Source organism: Stegodyphus dumicola, chromosome 4 (genome assembly GCF_044657685.1).
Source record: "Stegodyphus dumicola isolate Sdum_Otavi_A_Nest chromosome 4, ASM4465768v1".
Classification (NCBI taxonomy): Eukaryota; Metazoa; Arthropoda; class Arachnida; order Araneae; family Eresidae; genus Stegodyphus; species Stegodyphus dumicola.
In genome coordinates this window covers 217329738-217348028 of record NC_140771.1, presented here as the reverse complement: position 1 = coordinate 217348028, position 18291 = coordinate 217329738, and the positions used below count along the sequence as shown (strand labels likewise).

The following is an 18291-nucleotide window of genomic DNA, read 5'->3' as shown; positions in this document are numbered from 1 at the left end:
TTTCCCTAGCAGAAATAACGGCACGAAAACTGAACATTCTTTGCAAGTTCCTTCCCTTATATCTTCTAAAACGTACGCTGGAGAACTCTCATTTTACATCATTCACACAGGTGACGTAAAATTTGAATAGTTTTCGGGCCACTTCTTGGTGTCGCATTTTCAGTGTCGGGTAGTGTATAAAACCTGAAAGCTTTCAGATTTTTTTAGTCCAATGGAGCTTTGTCCCTGAAGGATTATTGTTTTCATTTTGCGATTTTGCGTTGGAAACCTATAAACGGTGTATCACTTTTCAAATCGTTGCCACCAAGTACTATCGCCTTTATTATATTTGAAGAACTTAAATAATGAAAAATCTACATAAATGTATTTATGTTTCTCACACTGTGCTAAAACAACGGTACCTAGAGCCATCCAATTTTGAATGACGTATTCCTACTGCGAATATGGGCATCTGAAAGCCCAAATTTGGAATTTGTTTTATTATAGATTTCATACTTTGTAAAACTTTAACGAATTTTTGATTAACAAACTCAACGATTTAAAAGCGAGCAATGGCAACACTCTACGGGGGGGGGAACCATTTTTTCTCCAGCGCGCGGAACTGTGTATCGAAAATTCTAAAGAAATACTCATTTTAAAATTATTTTGCGACACTGCTGAACGTAATTAATTTAATTTGAAAGTAATTTAATATCTGAAACCTTTATTTTTATTTTTATTTTTATTTTTTATTTTTTTTTTTTTTTTTTTTTGTATAAAATTTTATTCCATTAATATTCAAAACAAAATTTAAAAGACTGCCTAATTTCTTTAAATAATTTTGATAAATTTTTGAAATAATTTTGATATTTGCTTAAATATCGAATTTAGTCTTAAAAGAAAGTAACATATTATGTTAAATTCTATTTGAAAAGATGAATAATGTTCATCGCATTTATCACAAAAACTTAGAACATAACTAACTTAAAAGGAAAAGTGAATTTTTCTGAAAAAACGAATAAAACCAAATTTCGCATGGACATCAAACTTAACGCCAGAAAATAGCGTTAAAAGTTATTTAAACACACAAATTAGAAAGAAACTCTTTAAGAAAAAAAAAAATTGTGAATAATAAAAGTACCGAATTTCGGAATATCTGAAATTAGAAATAAAAAAAATAAAGGGGAGGGGAATAATTGACATAAAAGTAAAGGAAAAGGAAAAAACAGTCATGGAATTACGGAAAATAAATTAGAAGTTGTTTATGTTTTAGAAAGATGAGTATCTTGCAATGTGTGCGGCTACGGGAGGAAAGTATAGAATGACCTTTCTCTGGTTTTATAAACTTCCTGAGACGAATTACCAGCTTTCTTTTACATCAGGAAAATTTATAAATTAATTGATTTTATCAGATCATCGCATTTCTAGAAGATTTTTATCAACAGAATCACACAACAAAAGAAAAAGAAGTATGAGAAGAAGATAATGTGCTTCATACTCTAAAGACGCTAGTGAAAAAAAGTATCACGCGTCAGAAAATTAATTAAGTTTCAGAAGCTACTACGTTAAATGACTTTATCAGATCTCAATTCTAGAAGATTTTACCAAGAACAGAATCGGGCAGCAAAAAGGGGAAAAAATATACATGGGAAGAAGAAAATGTGCTTCTTATGCTAAACATGTTCCAGAAAAAAGTATCACGCGTCTAGGAAATTCAGATTTTTAGAAGCCATTCTTGCATACATATTTGAATTTCTCTGCTATCATATGAAATAAACAAGAGATTTAAAAGAGGGAAATGTCTGCTACTCCCTACGGATTGCCTCGTAGCAGCCGCTTTATTGTTGACAAAATAAATCAAACAGTTTAAATTTCAAAATAAACTGTATTATAAAAACACACTGCGCAAAAATAAACCACACTGAAAATATCTGAAAACAGCAAACAGAATGGTGTCACTGTCATTGTACCTGACCCACATACCAAATGATCGAATTTAAAACTAGTTTTAGAGCAAATAGAGATTTTAAAATGTTACGATTTTCCCCCAAGCTATCAATATTCTATGTTACAACGACTTCTGTTTAAAAAAAAAAAAACTAAAAACTATTTCTTAACCACGTAGTATGGAGAATTGATGAGCACGGTAGACGTAACAGTTTTAATTGTTACACTTAAAAACCTACTTCTCTTCAAAAAAACTAGAGTCAAAGACCTTTCGAATACAGCTTTTAATTTGATGTTCCAACTTTCACTGGTATTTTCCTTTCACAGCCAAAATTCGCATTTACAATTTAGTTGGCAAAGATGACTGCCTTTTGATATTTTTTTAACAACCCTTTTGATATTAGTTTAACAACACTTTGCACCTCAGTACTTGTTTACTTTTGTTAAATAAGTGAAACGCAGAGACGAGTTTACATAAAAAAGTAGATTTTTCAAAATTTCATTATATCAGCGCTTCCATTTATTAAATGCATAACTTCAAAACGAATATAATACTTTTTTAATGTCTTCAGAAGATACTTAAACTTTTTAATATAGCAGTATTTTATCCGCTAAGTAATTTTATTCTGTCATGAAGACTACTTTAGGGCAACTCACACGAGCGTACATTAATCAGAAATCCCAGGAAAAAATTGCTCAGTGATAAAACTAAATAAAAAGATAGAGAAAGAGGTAAAAAGAAAAAACGTGGCAGTCGATGAGTTAACTTTTACTGGGGCCGTTGGGTTTTTGATGTCTTGCTAATACAAAAGCTTAGCTTTTTCAGATCATTAAAAATTCAGAATCTGTATAGTCCCATACAAAAAATTAAAGCTTCCATCAAATCCAATACGTTAATTTACTAGACCATCAAAAAAACCTCAATTTCCCCCCCCCCCCAAAATATGAACAGAAAACTAAAAGTCATTCTGTCTTCACTCTGGTTTCAACTTTGAAACACTTAAGACTGTATCATACTACGATTTGCAGTACATTATTACATCGCTCAATTAAAAACGAATGCTTAATTGCACACACATAATCGGCAGCATTTCCAGACGGACGACGTTTTGAAATAAAGTTTCAAAAACTTCACCTAATTCGAAATGTCTGCTTCACACCCATGTTGCATAAACCGTCTTAAAACAAGGTCAGGGTATGTTCAAAGCTTATTTCAGTTACGTCTGCAGAAATCGACATTTCGCAAATTCATTCCTCTTTCCGCAGTAACTAATCCACTGCGCAATAAAAATCTTATGCAAAAATACTGTTACAATCCACTTGCACACAAAACGCAGGAATGCTGTATTTCATCTACGTATCTAAGATTTCAATTAAAGGCTCACTATTTTTCTTCAGATGACCATTATAAAAAATTAATGCACATGTTCTCGTACATTAATTTTTCTGACAGAACTGCTACGAAAAAAAATACTTGTTTCATCATTTGCGAACAAATAAAATACAAGAAAACACATTAATTTCGAGTAAGCGCATCATTATACAAGAAACATTAATTTGAAAATCATTTTAATATACAGAAAATAATAAATCAATATCTTCTTTCACCTCCATATTAAAATTCATTGTACTTCTCGATTATCTGAACACCCTCCAGCAGAATTCTCATGCTTTGAGAGGATTTTTGAGTACACAACGCAAAAAGAGTCATATTTTTTTTTTTGGGGGGGGGGGAGCAGGGGTCACACTTAATTCTAAAAGTACGAAATTTGTCGACTAGTGAGAAAGAATACTTTGAATTTCATCAGAAATGTGTTCTGCCAATATGACAGACGCATGAGACGTAAAGATAAACGTTTTTCGCCAAACCCAAAGTCGCTATGTAAAGTTGGCGACTTTAAAGTGTGCCTTTTCGTGCATAATCAGAAAATGCCATTCAAATGTATTAGCATGTTAGCACTTTTAAGTTAAAAAATTAACGCTTGATAAAGTTCAGTAGAATAAAATAATAATAAACAAAGTCCTTCATTAATTTTATTAGATTTGAAAATACAAGTACATTAGATTTGAAAATACAAGTACAGAAATTTCCACTATATTCAAATTCTGTCAAACTGATACATTAAAAGCAAACCTTTCAGCGCATAAAAGCATTTCACAAAATCTCCAAGAATGAAGATCTAGATACGTTTCACACAGATACTGTTTGTTAACTGCTTCGCACTGATGTCATCGCACAGTAAACTCTGTGATACTGTAACTACTTTGCACTGATGTCATTGCATAATGAACTCTGTTCGTTGACAAAATCATCACATGCTACGCTGATAGAATATAAAACGAGATCCACCCTTATTAGGGCATTCATATAAAGGTCTTGCATAGAGGAGAATTCCAGCGTAACGAATTAATTGCAGGGCAAATTCTTGTGCATCCGCCGCTACCAATTATTTAGTTGCCAGCTTCCGTGACTTCGTTTCTGAAATAAATTCCTCACAATCGAACCTTATTTTCTGAATCTTTTCAAGCTCGGTTACACACCTAAACAATCAATATTAATTTGTTATCACCTGGAAAAGGCGTTTTCATGTTGACCATGAAACTATACGTTATAAACACATACTGTTGACAATCGACCATACTTTTTTTAATTTATTTTCTATTTTATAAAAACTTCCATGGAATATGTTACCGTTTAAGAAGTCATTGGGTAAAAACACTTGAAAAGTTATTTAAGATTTTACAGCTAATACTTTTCTTTCCAGATATCATTATTTCCATATGATGCAGTTACTTCTGCATTCTTTCTTAAGCTACATAGTGATATGAAAGTATTTTTAAATCGATTTGCTCTTCTTTCCTCGAAATAAACCTCTCTCGTAAATCAGGTCAAAGGCAAGTTTAATCTTACTCTACCTCATCTACTACGGAGGTAGTTATGTTTTTTTTTTTTTTTTTTTTTTTTTTTTTTTCCCCTTTTCTTTTCCGTAGGCGTGTGAAATGTTTAGGATTCCTTTTGAATACGACTATTTTCTTTCTATAGAAGAAAATTCGTTTTACGAAAACTTCACGTAATATTACAATATAATGACTTTCCTTGAAGTAGAAACAACATTTTACTTTAATTATTTAGGTAATTAATATTTCTAGAATATTCGTTTTAAATAGTATTACCATCCAAAGAGAGTAAATACTGCTTAATTCTTCAGATATTTTACTACTGCTACAGTAAAATCTTGATTGAATTTAATTACCAAGTAGTAATTAATTAATAAATATCACACAACTTCCTACAGATACTTACGACTATAACATTCAAATATTAGTTTCAAGAGGGGGGACAAGGGTACATAAAACTGGATAAAATACGATGCAAAATATACATAATTATGCACTAGCTGCATTCCTTCTTGTTACGTAATTTGAAATATACAGAAAGACCGATCTTTGGATGAGAATGCCAAATATATCTAAACAGATCCATAAACTAATATACATATTTCTTAATAATTATAAAATAATGGACTGAAACTAGAATGCATTTACCTACTCCCACATAAACAATTAAAAAACATTCACTATCTCAGACTTCCTATCAACATAATTACCTTCAAAATTTCTTTCCAAATTTAAATCATCTTAAATTTCCTCATCTAAGTTAATCATCTAATCTCTCTTTCCTGAACTTTAATTCTCTAATCTTTCTCATTTTTAAAGCATTTTGTGAAGTACAAATCCTATGCAATTAAGGCAAAGAATTAGATATTTTTTATTAAGGTCTGCATCTTTCTTTACTCCTTAGTATGCAAGGAATCATTCTGGATCAGACTGCTTTACAGATTCAGGTAATAACATTTGGCAAAATAAATTATACACACTTATGTTCATAAACATTTGCTGTTTATGAAAAATATATCAGTTTGATCATGATAATATCCAGAAGGCAAGAGTCAGTATTACAACACTGCCTTTTAGCTGTCCCCATATCAACTGTATAACACGATCAATCATTAACAGATATCCACTATATCATTAACACACAAACTGCACTGGTCAACTACTACATGTGGCCAATCTTATAAATATGCATGCCATAGGTATCATACCTGGCACTTCAATAATAAAAGACATAGTATGTAGCTCATCCACCATGTAACACAGACATAAATCCACCAGCAGCCAAAGGGGTAAAGCTTCTGAACATTCTACTACATTTTATCAATCAAAACAGAATTTAAAATGTTTTAGATGGAACCTACATCTACAATTGAGTCATGATTCTGCAACTTATTCAGCTAATGAAATAGCTCTAAATGAAATGAAAGAGATGGTTGAGTAAAGTATCTCTGGATGGCCTCTCGTGCAATGAATGAATGAAACAGATGGTTGAATAAAATATCTCTGGATGGCCTTTCGTGCAATGTAAGTATGAATAAGGTTCTGTTTTACAGCTCTGCTTGCAAGCATCCTTCTGAGGCTAAGTCCTCTTTAACTAGATCTATTCCCATAGGCATCATAACATTTCCTACTATTCCAGCCCTAAAGACCAACGACAATATCCATGGTGATATCCAGTCACTGCAATTGTTTCATACAACTTAAGAACATTAGCAATGATCCTAGACAAACAAAAAAAAAAAATTCTAAAATGTTTCCTCTAGTAGCAGACCAAACTTTTCTTTAGGTATTAGAAATTCTTTGGTATAAGAAACGGTCCAAAAGAACACTGAGGCAGAAAAGGAAACAAACAGAAATATCAAAGTACAGAGTACAACATGGTAGAAAATAAGCAATAACAAAACTTTTAGAGCTAAATATCAAGGGGGGATGAAACCAGCTAAAAAAAAAATCACATCACTAGAAATAATGCAGAAATATGCCTTTTTATACAAATAAACAGTTTTATAAATGTTTTTTCACCTCTAATCTGCATCAAGGTAAAAAAGCAGACGATTCACTCAACTCTTCTTTCAAGTTCACAATTCACATTGTTGTATTTTATTTTCAATTTTTTTTTTTTTTTTTTTTTTTTATTTCACGAGATTATTTAGTTCTGCCTTTTTTTTAATCCAGATATTTTTAGGATAAATTTAGAATACTTTAAATTTCAGCCCTTTTTAATACAATTACAGATAAGAAACGCAATCATGATTTTACTGATTGCAATGTTGAAAAATGTAAACACTGCATTGACACTAATGCAAATTCTGCAAAAGATGGAGACAGGCACATTTTATAGCAGAATTGTATGGAATTTCGATACGATTGTGTATGATATACGGAAAAAATAAAGAAAAGCTGTTGAAATTTTACAGCAGCAGTGATTCTAACAACGGAATCCGAAACCGGAAATCTTTGCACGAGGCCAAATCGGCAAACCTCGATGCTGTGTATATATAATACAATGAATAATTGAATTATATAATCAATTTATAAATGTAATAATAATTTAATGCATATAATAAGTTATTGCAATAATGTATATTATCTGTTCTGTCCTGAAATCCGCACAACCTCTCGTCCCAAGCTTTGCAGATTTCTGGACTTCTACTGTACTGCTACCATTTACTTTTCTACCATGATATTTTATCCCACTATGCCTTTGACTGAGATAAGTTTTCCCCCCTTCCAAGATACTGTTTTCTCAATGATATTTCGCCGATAATCTATTTTTGTACACCATAAATAGTAGCAAGTCACATACCTTGGTTGAAACGTTGAGCTTCAAACAGTTAGTAAGAGAATGCTTTATTTGAAATTCTAAAAATGAACAAATGACATCAGAATGCCATAAAGCTTAATTGAAGGTACTGTTTTGAGTACTAATCTTCTTGTTATGAGTATTATTTTACTCGATGAATGTAAAATTTGCAATGCAAGTTAAACATGTTTCACACAATGGAAGAGCCTTACCTTTTTTTTACACAAATGTGGCAACAGGATGTAATATGCCTAGATCTTTATGCATATGGTATGCAGGGTATAATTAAATGGGATTTTCAAAAATGCCACCAACAATCCAGCAGTACAGATGATATTTTTTATTTTTACTTTTGTGAATTTATGTAGCAATGGCAGTATGCAGATTCTAGTTCAGATTATTTTAAACAATTTTTGGATGCTTTTAAGGAATTCTATGTGCTACACATCAAAGACATAAAAATTTCTAAAAAAGGTAAGTCGATATTTCCTTTTTTTACTGTGCAGATTAGATAACATGTATTTCCATTGTTATGTTATTTCCCTGTTTTATTTTGATTTAAAATGCAGTTTATTGAGATTGAAATTTTTTTATGTTTTAATTATTGCATTATGTTTTGGATGCTATTTTACTTGGGAGTGCATTGCACATAAACATGAATGGCACTAAAAAATAACCAATTTCCGCCAAGGGATATCCTAAAATATATTTTTTCCAAAACTTTTGAATATAGCAATGGATTGAACAAATAGTAACAGACATTTCTCAATTCAAGAGAACGAGTCCATATATTTAACCAGCAAATGTTATGTTCCAGCAGCTGTAAAGAATTAATTGAGACAAGCACAGAAATAATATTTTATCTGCATACCCAATAGGTGGAGAGACCTTTCTTGCAAGAGCTATTTCATTTATATGGATAATGCTGCTTCTATGGTTGGCTAAAATAAAAGCCATCATTACTCTTGCTAGTTGACTAATGATTGGGGCATTGTCGCAGCAATAAAGAGCTTCTGTTATATCATCTTCACTTATTATCACTTTTCCACATCTTCACAAATTTCATTAACTGGAAAATTTCAATTTTTTTTTTTTTTTTTTTTTTTTTTTTTTTTTTTTTTTTTGTGATATCTGACAAGCTTGAAATTTGAGGTTATCATCAATGTTTGGCTAGCAACAACTATACACTGTGGGCAATGTATCAGGAGATTGGCGATTAAAGACATGTTGTTCCGCTAAATTTTGTCTTGAGTCTATCACAGATTGAAAAAGTTAAGCTTGAATAACATTAGTTATTTATCACACACATATTTCCTGCATATGCTTAAAGCTTATACGAGTCCCAAATAAATAAATTCCCACATATCCTTTAAGGCTTATCCAGGGCTAGTTCTAAACATTTTGTGGCCTAGTGCAGTCTTTGCATTGTCCTATTCTATAGCCAAATAAATGCTTCCCAAATTCTAAAAATTTTGTGATACAGTGCCCTTCCTAAATTCCAAGGATTTTGCCATCCCTTAATTTTATTACTCAGTGGTTCTCTAAATAATAAACATTTTGTTTACTCTGAATTTTGGCACCCAGAGTGACCAGAGAGCGCAAAGTGTAATAAAGGGAAACATAAAAGATTGCTATGCAGATTGATATTCAATATTTTAAAGAAAACTGTTTAAATATTCTTGTACGAGTCATTTCTTAAGGTACTGCATGTTGATAACCATGTGGTGATGAAAGCATTAAATAATAATGGTTTGTCAGATTAGCAACAGGGATATAAATTATTCAGTAGATGTAAATTCAATGATATTTCAACACAGAATGTTTCGGTCCGAGACGCATATATGCCAAGCAAAAATGCAGTTACGGGCCATGTTATTCATCATACAGGTTTATGTTACAAAAGGATTGGGCTCTACTCTTTATATGCGCTTTAAGATCGCCAAATGTGATTATATGTGTTCTGCGCTGGTTTCTGGCACAATTCTGTGCTGTGGGATGGTTTGGTGAACGATGCTGTTTGTATGGCAACACGTTTGACATTAAAACATAGAGACGTGGTAGCAAGATTTCAGTCGTGTATTTTAGATTGTGTGCAAAGTAAATTTAGTATTAAAAGGTACGATGTTGGAGTTGTTAACGAGTCTTTTGTTCACGGGTGTGTTTATGCAAATAGAAGTGCATTTTTCGGATTTCTGTGGGAGTCAGGGCTTTTAAAACGGAGTTTTGCGTGTCTGAAATGCGGAGCTGATATGAGAACTCGAACAAAGAATGGCGTTTCTGATAGACTTGTGCGAGTTTGCAGTGAAATGGTTGCTTCTAAAGTATGTGGCTGTCAGCGGAGTTTAAGATTTGGATCATGGTTTTCGTGTAGTAAGTTAACTTTGGAAGAAGTTTTTATCGTTACTTTCATAAGTTTGAATCGCAGATGGACATGTGATATAGCAAAATCGTGGCACTTTTGTTGACAGACGTTGTGTGACTGGCGAAATTTTATTCACGTATGTATTATTTTATTGTGCATTTTATTTTATTGTTTTTATTTTGTAGAATGTTACGTTCATTGTTTTTTTTACTTTGAATTTCTGTTGTTATTTGAATTGTTTGTAATTTATTCTGGTGATTTGTGCGCAATGCGTAGATTGTACAATTTGTAGATTTTTTTTAAAGTTTAAACAGAATGCTGGTATTCATGGTATTCTTTGAAATTTATTGTTATGTTAATTTATTAAAGTGAGGTGTGTGTAATTCATAGGTTCTTTCGCTGCCTAGAATGTGCAATTCGTAGATTTTTTTAAAGTTAAAACATATCACTGTGTACACGGATTCTTGTCAAATATTTTTGGTTAGAAACTTTACGTTTTTGCTATCTAATTTTTTTTTTTTTTTTTTTTTTTTTTTTTTTAATTTTTAACTTAAACTGTGTGTTCACGACATAGTTTTCGCATGTGCGAAAACCGCGTTTTTGGAGACATTTTAGGCTTAAAGTTCGAAATGGCAAGATGGAGTTTCTCGCCAAAAATACTTGGCGACCTGAGGGCGCATATAAGTAGTTCCAAGGATTATTTCTTCAATATGGAGTTATTTTTCTATCTTGATGTAGGCATTTTATTTAGTGCCAAAGTGAAATTAAGAATCAGAACTTTCCACATGTTTTATTATGAAAAAATATCAAATGTGCATGCCTAAAGATTAAAAAAAAAAGCTTTCTAAAGGGAAAAAAATTTTTGCTTGAGGTTTGGAGGTCTGGATTTAAGATCATTCCATATACTAGACTTTATACTGTGTGTATATTACTGAGTTCAAGAGCTATAAAACACTTTTCCCTTGACAAGTTCTGTTTTAAAGCATTTGAACAAAGGAGATTAATTTTTCATGCATTTATTTTTTCCAGTCTCTTATATGGTAGTGTTTTAAGATTTCCTTTGCTTCAATTGTGTTTTTTAACAGTGTGCCTTAAATAGATGCAATTCAGTTTTCCAATTCCACGAAGACATAAAAAATAGGTTGGCGTTTATATTTTTTGAACTAAATTTATGTTCTGATCACTCACCTAGAAATTTTACATATATATATATACAATATCAATATACAACTGCTAAACCAAAAGTATATCTGCAAAATGATCAAAAATGCTTTAAATACAGACAAAATTTATGTTACTTTAAAAAAGAAAACAAAAATTATAAAAAACTAAAAATTTGCATTCTTTCAAAAGACATCAAAATCCTTTCAGAAAATTAATGCCATTTAGAATATTTGGTAAAAGTTTACAATTGGGTGCCCCTTGTTTTTTGGCGATTCTTTTTTGATGCCAAGATCCGTGCCAGGAAGACACAATTTCAAGATGGCCGCTACACAAAACCAAAATAAGAAGTCAAAGAATTGCATAAACTATGTGTCCATGTACACATCGATCTTTTTCCACTTAAAAAAACATCCCAGAATTGCACTAAATCATCCTAGGCATTGTGCACTGCTTTAAATTTGACCATGTACACATCAATCTACTTTTATTTTTAAAAAAATCAGGAGGCTAAAGTAAAGTTAAATTATCATGGTAACCAGAAATGAGATTTCATTGCCAAAATTTTTCAAAAAATTGTCGCTAATCGAAGGGGCACCCAATTCTACACTAGAGCCGAATATTTCATTTGAAACCTGAAAGATATACAGATTAACAACATGAAAATTAAATCAGAGTTACTGCACAATCCGAGAAATCTCATATTTTTTACATTTTGAGGGAGTACTATACAAATTAATTACTCAAATATAAATATTAATATATCACACTTCATTTATTTCAAGGAACATATGAATAAACTTTATATCTGTCTGCACAAACTTTTTAAAATTCATTTTATTTCTTGTAACAAGTATTCAGAGCTTAACACTGGTTAAGAAGAATTAAATTTATATTTCATATCATATTATGATAAAAATCCCTAATTGTACACTCTACTACTACGAATTGGAAATATTAATTGAAGGGTATTTACAGTCAAAAGTCGTAAATTCGGACACCCATAATCTGGAATGATCTATAATCCGGACCTCAAAGCTACAAACTTTCTGCGCATGCGTCGCCTTCACGCATGCGCACAGGCATTTACGAGAGCGCGTAAGACCTTTACGGCTGCGAATATGTTTGTGCGCATGCGCATTTAATGTGTAACGAAGGTATAAGCTGAGCTAAAATTATCTAATTCAGTTAATGTTGCAGATTGCGTTGTTCCTGAATCTCCGAATTGGATCCGGCTTATTATTTTTTGCAGACTGTTAGAGCAATTTCATAAAAGTAAGCTTGAACTTTCGATTATGTCAAATAGAATTTCCGATATATATTTACTAATATGTAATTTGTATCTACAAAGCGAAAGTATGTTTTGAAATCCGAAATCTGTTTATCAATTTCACGCCGCGGATTGGAAGTTGATCTGTCAGCACTATCCTTATCTTCAGGGCAGATGTTTTTATTTTATTTGGCTTATAATTCCTTACTAAGTGTAGTATTTAATCTCGATGTACTCCGTCTTTGATATGATTTAAATCAAGTTCCTCGTCGTTATAATTCGCTTCCGATAGTGAAGAAAGTGGTTGATCTTTACAATATGGTAACTGGTAGTTTGGCGACATTTTGGAGGCGATAAAGGTTACTACCTGGGACTTTGGTAATAATGTGAGCAGTACTCAGTTCCGATTACGCATTATTTTGTGTGAGGGAAATGAGAGATCATGGGATATGTCATGCGATATTAATGGACGAATTACGGTTCTTTAATCGGAAAAGGGGGGAAATCTGGAAAAAATCTGGAAATTTTGTATTTGGTTTATTCTGTGTTGTGTGAAACAGTGTTCGTGAATTTTTGGATCCCATGGCCGTAACTAAACAAAAGTTTATCGGACACGTAATCAAGATTCTGAAGAAAATTAGGTAAGTTAGTATTTTTAATTATTTGTGGATATTATTTTTATGCATTGTTCTAAATGTAAGGTGGAAGTAAAGGAATTTGGTATTATTGGGAAAATTGTTATTAGCAATGATTTAGTTTAAAGTAATTAGGATTGTAAGGTAATTTTTATTAATTTAATGTATGTGCTCATTTATATTTTAAGTAGTGTTTTTGAATTTAATTATATTTAAATTAAATGATAGTTATTTTGTGAATTTTATGTTTGTAGGAATTTGGTATACGTTTAAGTTGAAGTAAACGTGCATGGAAATAATTTAAATATTTGATACTAAGTATTTGTAATGCTTGCGGAATGAATTCGTTGGTGACGTGTATAATGTAATAGATGATTTAGAGGTAAAAGTTTTTGGATATTTTATTTATTTTATATGTGGAAATGTTCATATTTGGAAAGGGTAAATACTTTTTCGCGATCAGGTAATTTCATATATGTTCTTTTTACCGGGTTTAAAGATTGAGAAAATTGTCATGTATTTTCGAGAAATTTTTCTAATTTATGAGAAAAAAGCAGTGTACATGGATATAGTGAAGAGTGTGCGCAATGCCATTTTTGTGCAATTCTGGGATGTTTTTTTTTTTAAGTAAAAATAAGTCGGCGTGTACATGGTTTATGTGTATGTGTTATTTTGAAAAACGCGTAAGGAGTATGGTATTGTGCAGTTTTTCCCAATTTTGCAGTGAATATTTGTCATGATTAAGCAGTTTTGTTAGATAAAATTTCTAGCATAATTGTAATTCGGCTAGTAGATTGTTGGAAGAAGTGTTCAGTAGATAAAAAGAAACATGTCTTTACTTCGTGAAGACAAAATGGCGGCGGGAAAAAAAAATAGAGGGTTGCTGTAGGAGAGTTAGTCGCCAAATTTTCGCCAAAAAAACGCCAAGTTACCATAATGTAAAGATCAACCAAGAAAGTGACCCAGAGGTTATTGAAAACGAAAACATTTCGATTGACAAGTAAGTCGGCATTCTCGGCACAGCAATTACGGGACTTAAACAGCGGAACTTTGTAACTGAACAAGAAATTAGGCCTGTTTATAGAATTAAAGAGAAAGTATTATCACAGAAAACGAAGCAACTTAAACAACTTACATTGAAATAAATGTTTAATAAAGTAAACAAATAAATATTAAGGTTTTTTTTTTTTTGTAAATTTTGATACCCTTTAGATCATAATTGTTCTTTATTTCATAAATTACGGTTTCATATTTTAAATTTTATAATTTCTGCATGCCATTTTACCAGATTTAAAGGGATGATCTATAATCCAGAAAAATCGATAATCCGGAATCGCCGAAGTCCCGACGAGTCCGGATTAACGACTTTTGACTATATTTATTTTTCAGTAAACTATATATTCCAAAACAAATTTAACAATTTTGCAAAATCTGTATATTTTAATATGTTTGATACAACTAAAAACATACATTAATTAGATATCCTTCCAAATCTTCCCTTCAGAATGTGTTACCACCAATTGCAAAGGAGCTAAAGCAAAAGAAACAACAGTAGCTGTCCATCCCAAGTTATATTTACTGCAATCAAACAGACTGGCTACATCAAATTTTCAGTTTCTCCCATGTAATCTTTCCACAAAACATACATCAATACCTCTTCAGTTTCATAATGTTATAATTAATTAATTCAGATCAATCTTTCAAAAATTTAAAATGCAGTTATTTTATTTTAAAATACTATGTTTATAACATTTGATTAATAATCGAAAAAGCAAAATTTTCTACCTCTGGAAAAATACAATTAAAGCTAAAATTTAGTAATTTTTCAAAATTATTTCATGTTCTCAAAAACCATTTACCTGCAATGATTCATTTAAATTCTTAGTTTAATTCCTCATTTAAAACTACTAAAACTGATAAAATTTGACTGAAATCATGTTCAAATGAAATGTCAGTTACATGAATTCACACCAGCAGAAAAAATTTCCCTATTAATTGCTAATAATTTTTTAAATTACACTTTCAAAAACTTAAAAATATACACTTCATTAACAAAGTCACTTTCAGAGAATCAGCTTTCATGATTTTGCTTAAAATCATGTGCAAAAATTAAAATATTCCTGCAAATGGAAGAATATTATTTCTCTGCCCTACACAGAAATCATGTTTAAAATACTGTCAGAGGAATATTTTTTAGATTAAATGTTCAAAAAAATTATTTTTTTAAATAATTTTAAATCTCATTATATTTGTTTTTAAATATAAAATTATGTCTAGTGACTTTAAGAATTACATTACATTCAATTAACCTAACAAATAATTAAGAAAGCGTTTATTCATTCAACGTAAATTACTGAAAATTAAAAATAATCAAACAATAATAAAGAATATGACTGTATTCTGCAATTTAAAATAAGATATAGTAAATGTATATCTGCCAAGCCTTTCAACTTCATAATTCTCCTATAAAACTTAAATAAAAAAACGTTATGAAAGAAGAGCGTAGAATAGATATCATTAAAGCAATCATATTTACGCAGTTTTAAGAATTCGGATTTAATTCTATAATACGATATTCAAAAGCCGCATTTTTACATAATAATTTAAAGAGCCAACTTACACAGGAATACGTCCTTCGTAATCAGTTGTCAAAATGAACTTCTCATCACAACCTCCACAGCTGCTCTAATCGTATAGTCATAAAATACTACATACAAATGAAAAAGTACAAAGAAGGGAAACAAAAGTATCTCCTATGTTAAAGAGCCGCTCAAACAAACCACGACTCGCAGTTTAGATGAAAGTTGACGGCACAGGTGTAAGTACTGAGTTGAGTTGGTCTGCATATTTTCAGCAATGAAAAGGCTTTTAAAAAAACAAATGTGACCTCTGGTGGGCAAAATATAAATTCTGATTTAAATTGCGCCCTGACTAATAAATTTTCATAAGAAAAATCAACTTTATTTATTCCTTAGAGAGATAAATAGATTTAATTTTTTTAAATAAGCAAGTTTAACTGCATTTAGGAAGAAACAAAAGTTTGAGGCAAAGCTAGAAAAATTCTTGAGTAAATTGTTTTTTCTCTTTTAAATGATATTCAAAATACAATCTTCTAAATAGCGCTTATTTACAGTAGAATGGCTTCCCTATCTAAAGCTATTATTGACTTTCTTTTGTTAGAGTACTGTTAAAAATTGATCATTTGGGCCCTTTTAGGATTGGATTTGAATCTTTATAAAACTTGTAAGTAACTGTTTTTTACTTTAAGCTCAGCGCTCAGAAATTTTGTTCTTCATAACATCATTTCATCCCATTCAGAGTTCATTTATTCTAAAATTCTGTTTAGTACCACGATCATATACAGTTTCCTTTCCTAAAACGCATCGAGAGACAAGATATTAAATTTACATGCTGTTCTCCAACTATTAAGGTTTATGCTTTAAATGCGGCATTGTCAAGCATTTGCGTTTTAGTTAATGCATATGTATTTGAATCATATTTCCAAAATAAATAGTTTATGTTTCTGTAGAAATTAAGTAGAATGAAAAATTTAGGATTTAAAAAAGTATGTTTACCAAACTTTAAGGATATATCAGTTCCTTCGATAATAAAACTTTCGGTAAACGTAGTGTAAAAAATGTAGTGCGAAGATATTAATTCACATACTCTAGTTCAGTTACGTCAAGTTTCTCATTAATTTTAGTTAAAGCAGAATGGTAACACTTTTTCTTGTCTCCACGAAAAACAAAGGTCGGTATTCTATCATGCGATTTAATGCGCATGTAAAATGTAAATAAATATTGTGAATAAGTATATATAACGTTGTAAGGAATAAAATATTGCTTCTATCGGGGTCAGAGAAGTATTTTCCTACATTTGCATACGAGAACACTTCACATACTTTTGCAACTGGTCTCAAAAAGAAAGCCGTTCAACTTCATATCGTAACAGACTAGCGTGAATCGAAGGCTCGTTTACACTAGCGGAACTTTGGTCCCAAGAAACGTACGCTAACGTTAAGTTGTTACTCCCAAGGATCCCACCCGTTTACACTTGTAAGTCTCAAAGCCTAAGAATTACTACCCCCAACCAATCAAGTCGCTTTGATTTGCGCATGGGCAATATTTCCTATTTTGGGGTACAATGTCGAAAGTTTGCGGTAGAATGTCTAAAGTTAAAAAAGCTGAAGAAAGAAAGCGCGTTATGCATTTGAGAAGTAATTTAATATGTATGTATTTGCTGTACAAAAGCGTTTGCGTTCCAAGGCGGGAATGGGTTCGGTCAATTTTTCAAGAGCGAGATACGTATTCCGCTCATGCAGCATTGTTTCCGTCACTGAGGCAGAAGTACCCAGAATTATTTTTCAATTATACTCGAATGACGGTAAGTTATTTTTATTTTTTAGCAAAACCTCAAAGTAAAAATTGAAGGAAAGACTATCAAATATTTCTTTTTATATATCAGTAAATTAGTAATTTTTTCCCTTAGTAATTTATACTAAGGAAATGGGATTAATGATTACATTGCGATTAAATTACCGACAAAATGAATAATTTCAATGTTTATTTTTGTTAATCTTTGGATTATGGTAACTCGGCGATTTTTTGGCGACCAACACCCTGCTACAGCAACCTGCTAGTTTTTTTTTTTTTTTTTTTTTTGACGCCATTTTATTTTCACAAAGTAAAGGCCTTTTTTTTTTTTTTTTTTTTTTTTTTTTTTTTTTTTTTTTTTTACTCAACATTTTTTTCCAACAATCTGCTAGCCGAATTACGCTTATGATAGAATTTTTGTGGAACAAAAGTGCTTAATCATGACGAAGATTAGGTGCGAAATTGGGAGAAAGTGCAGAATCGCCCACTGCTTGCCGCGTTTTTAAGAATTGCGCATACGCGGTATCATCCATGTACACGTCGACCTATTTTCACTTAAAAAAAAATCCCAAAATTGCACAAAAATGGCATTGCGCACACTCTTGACTTTATCCATGTACACTGCTAAAGTCCTAGCTAGTAACCTTTATCGCCTTACCAAAATGTCGCCAAACTACCTGTTACCATATTCCAAAGATTAGCCTTTATTTTTTATATAATTATGGACTAGCATTAGTTATAACTAATTAGTTTAATTGGTTTATTAAGCGCATTATTAATGAAGGTTGTTTATAATTCGATTACCTTAATGAAACATAATATCAGATGGAGTATAATGTAAAATTACTAGATGTGCCAGATGT

General features: G+C 31.2%; 1 protein-coding gene across 3 annotated transcripts in view; it reads right to left on the bottom strand.

Annotated features, from left to right (window-relative positions):
• Lpin (phosphatidate phosphatase LPIN) overlaps positions 1-15888 on the bottom strand; it is a 129466-nt gene extending 113578 nt beyond the window's left edge. For all 3 annotated transcript variants that reach the window (XM_035350416.2, XM_085815985.1, XM_035350417.2), the window contains exon 1: positions 15676-15888. The gene's annotated coding sequence lies outside the window, so the exon portion shown is untranslated. The remainder of the gene's footprint in view (positions 1-15675) is intronic.
• Positions 15889-18291: the final 2403 nt, after the last annotated feature.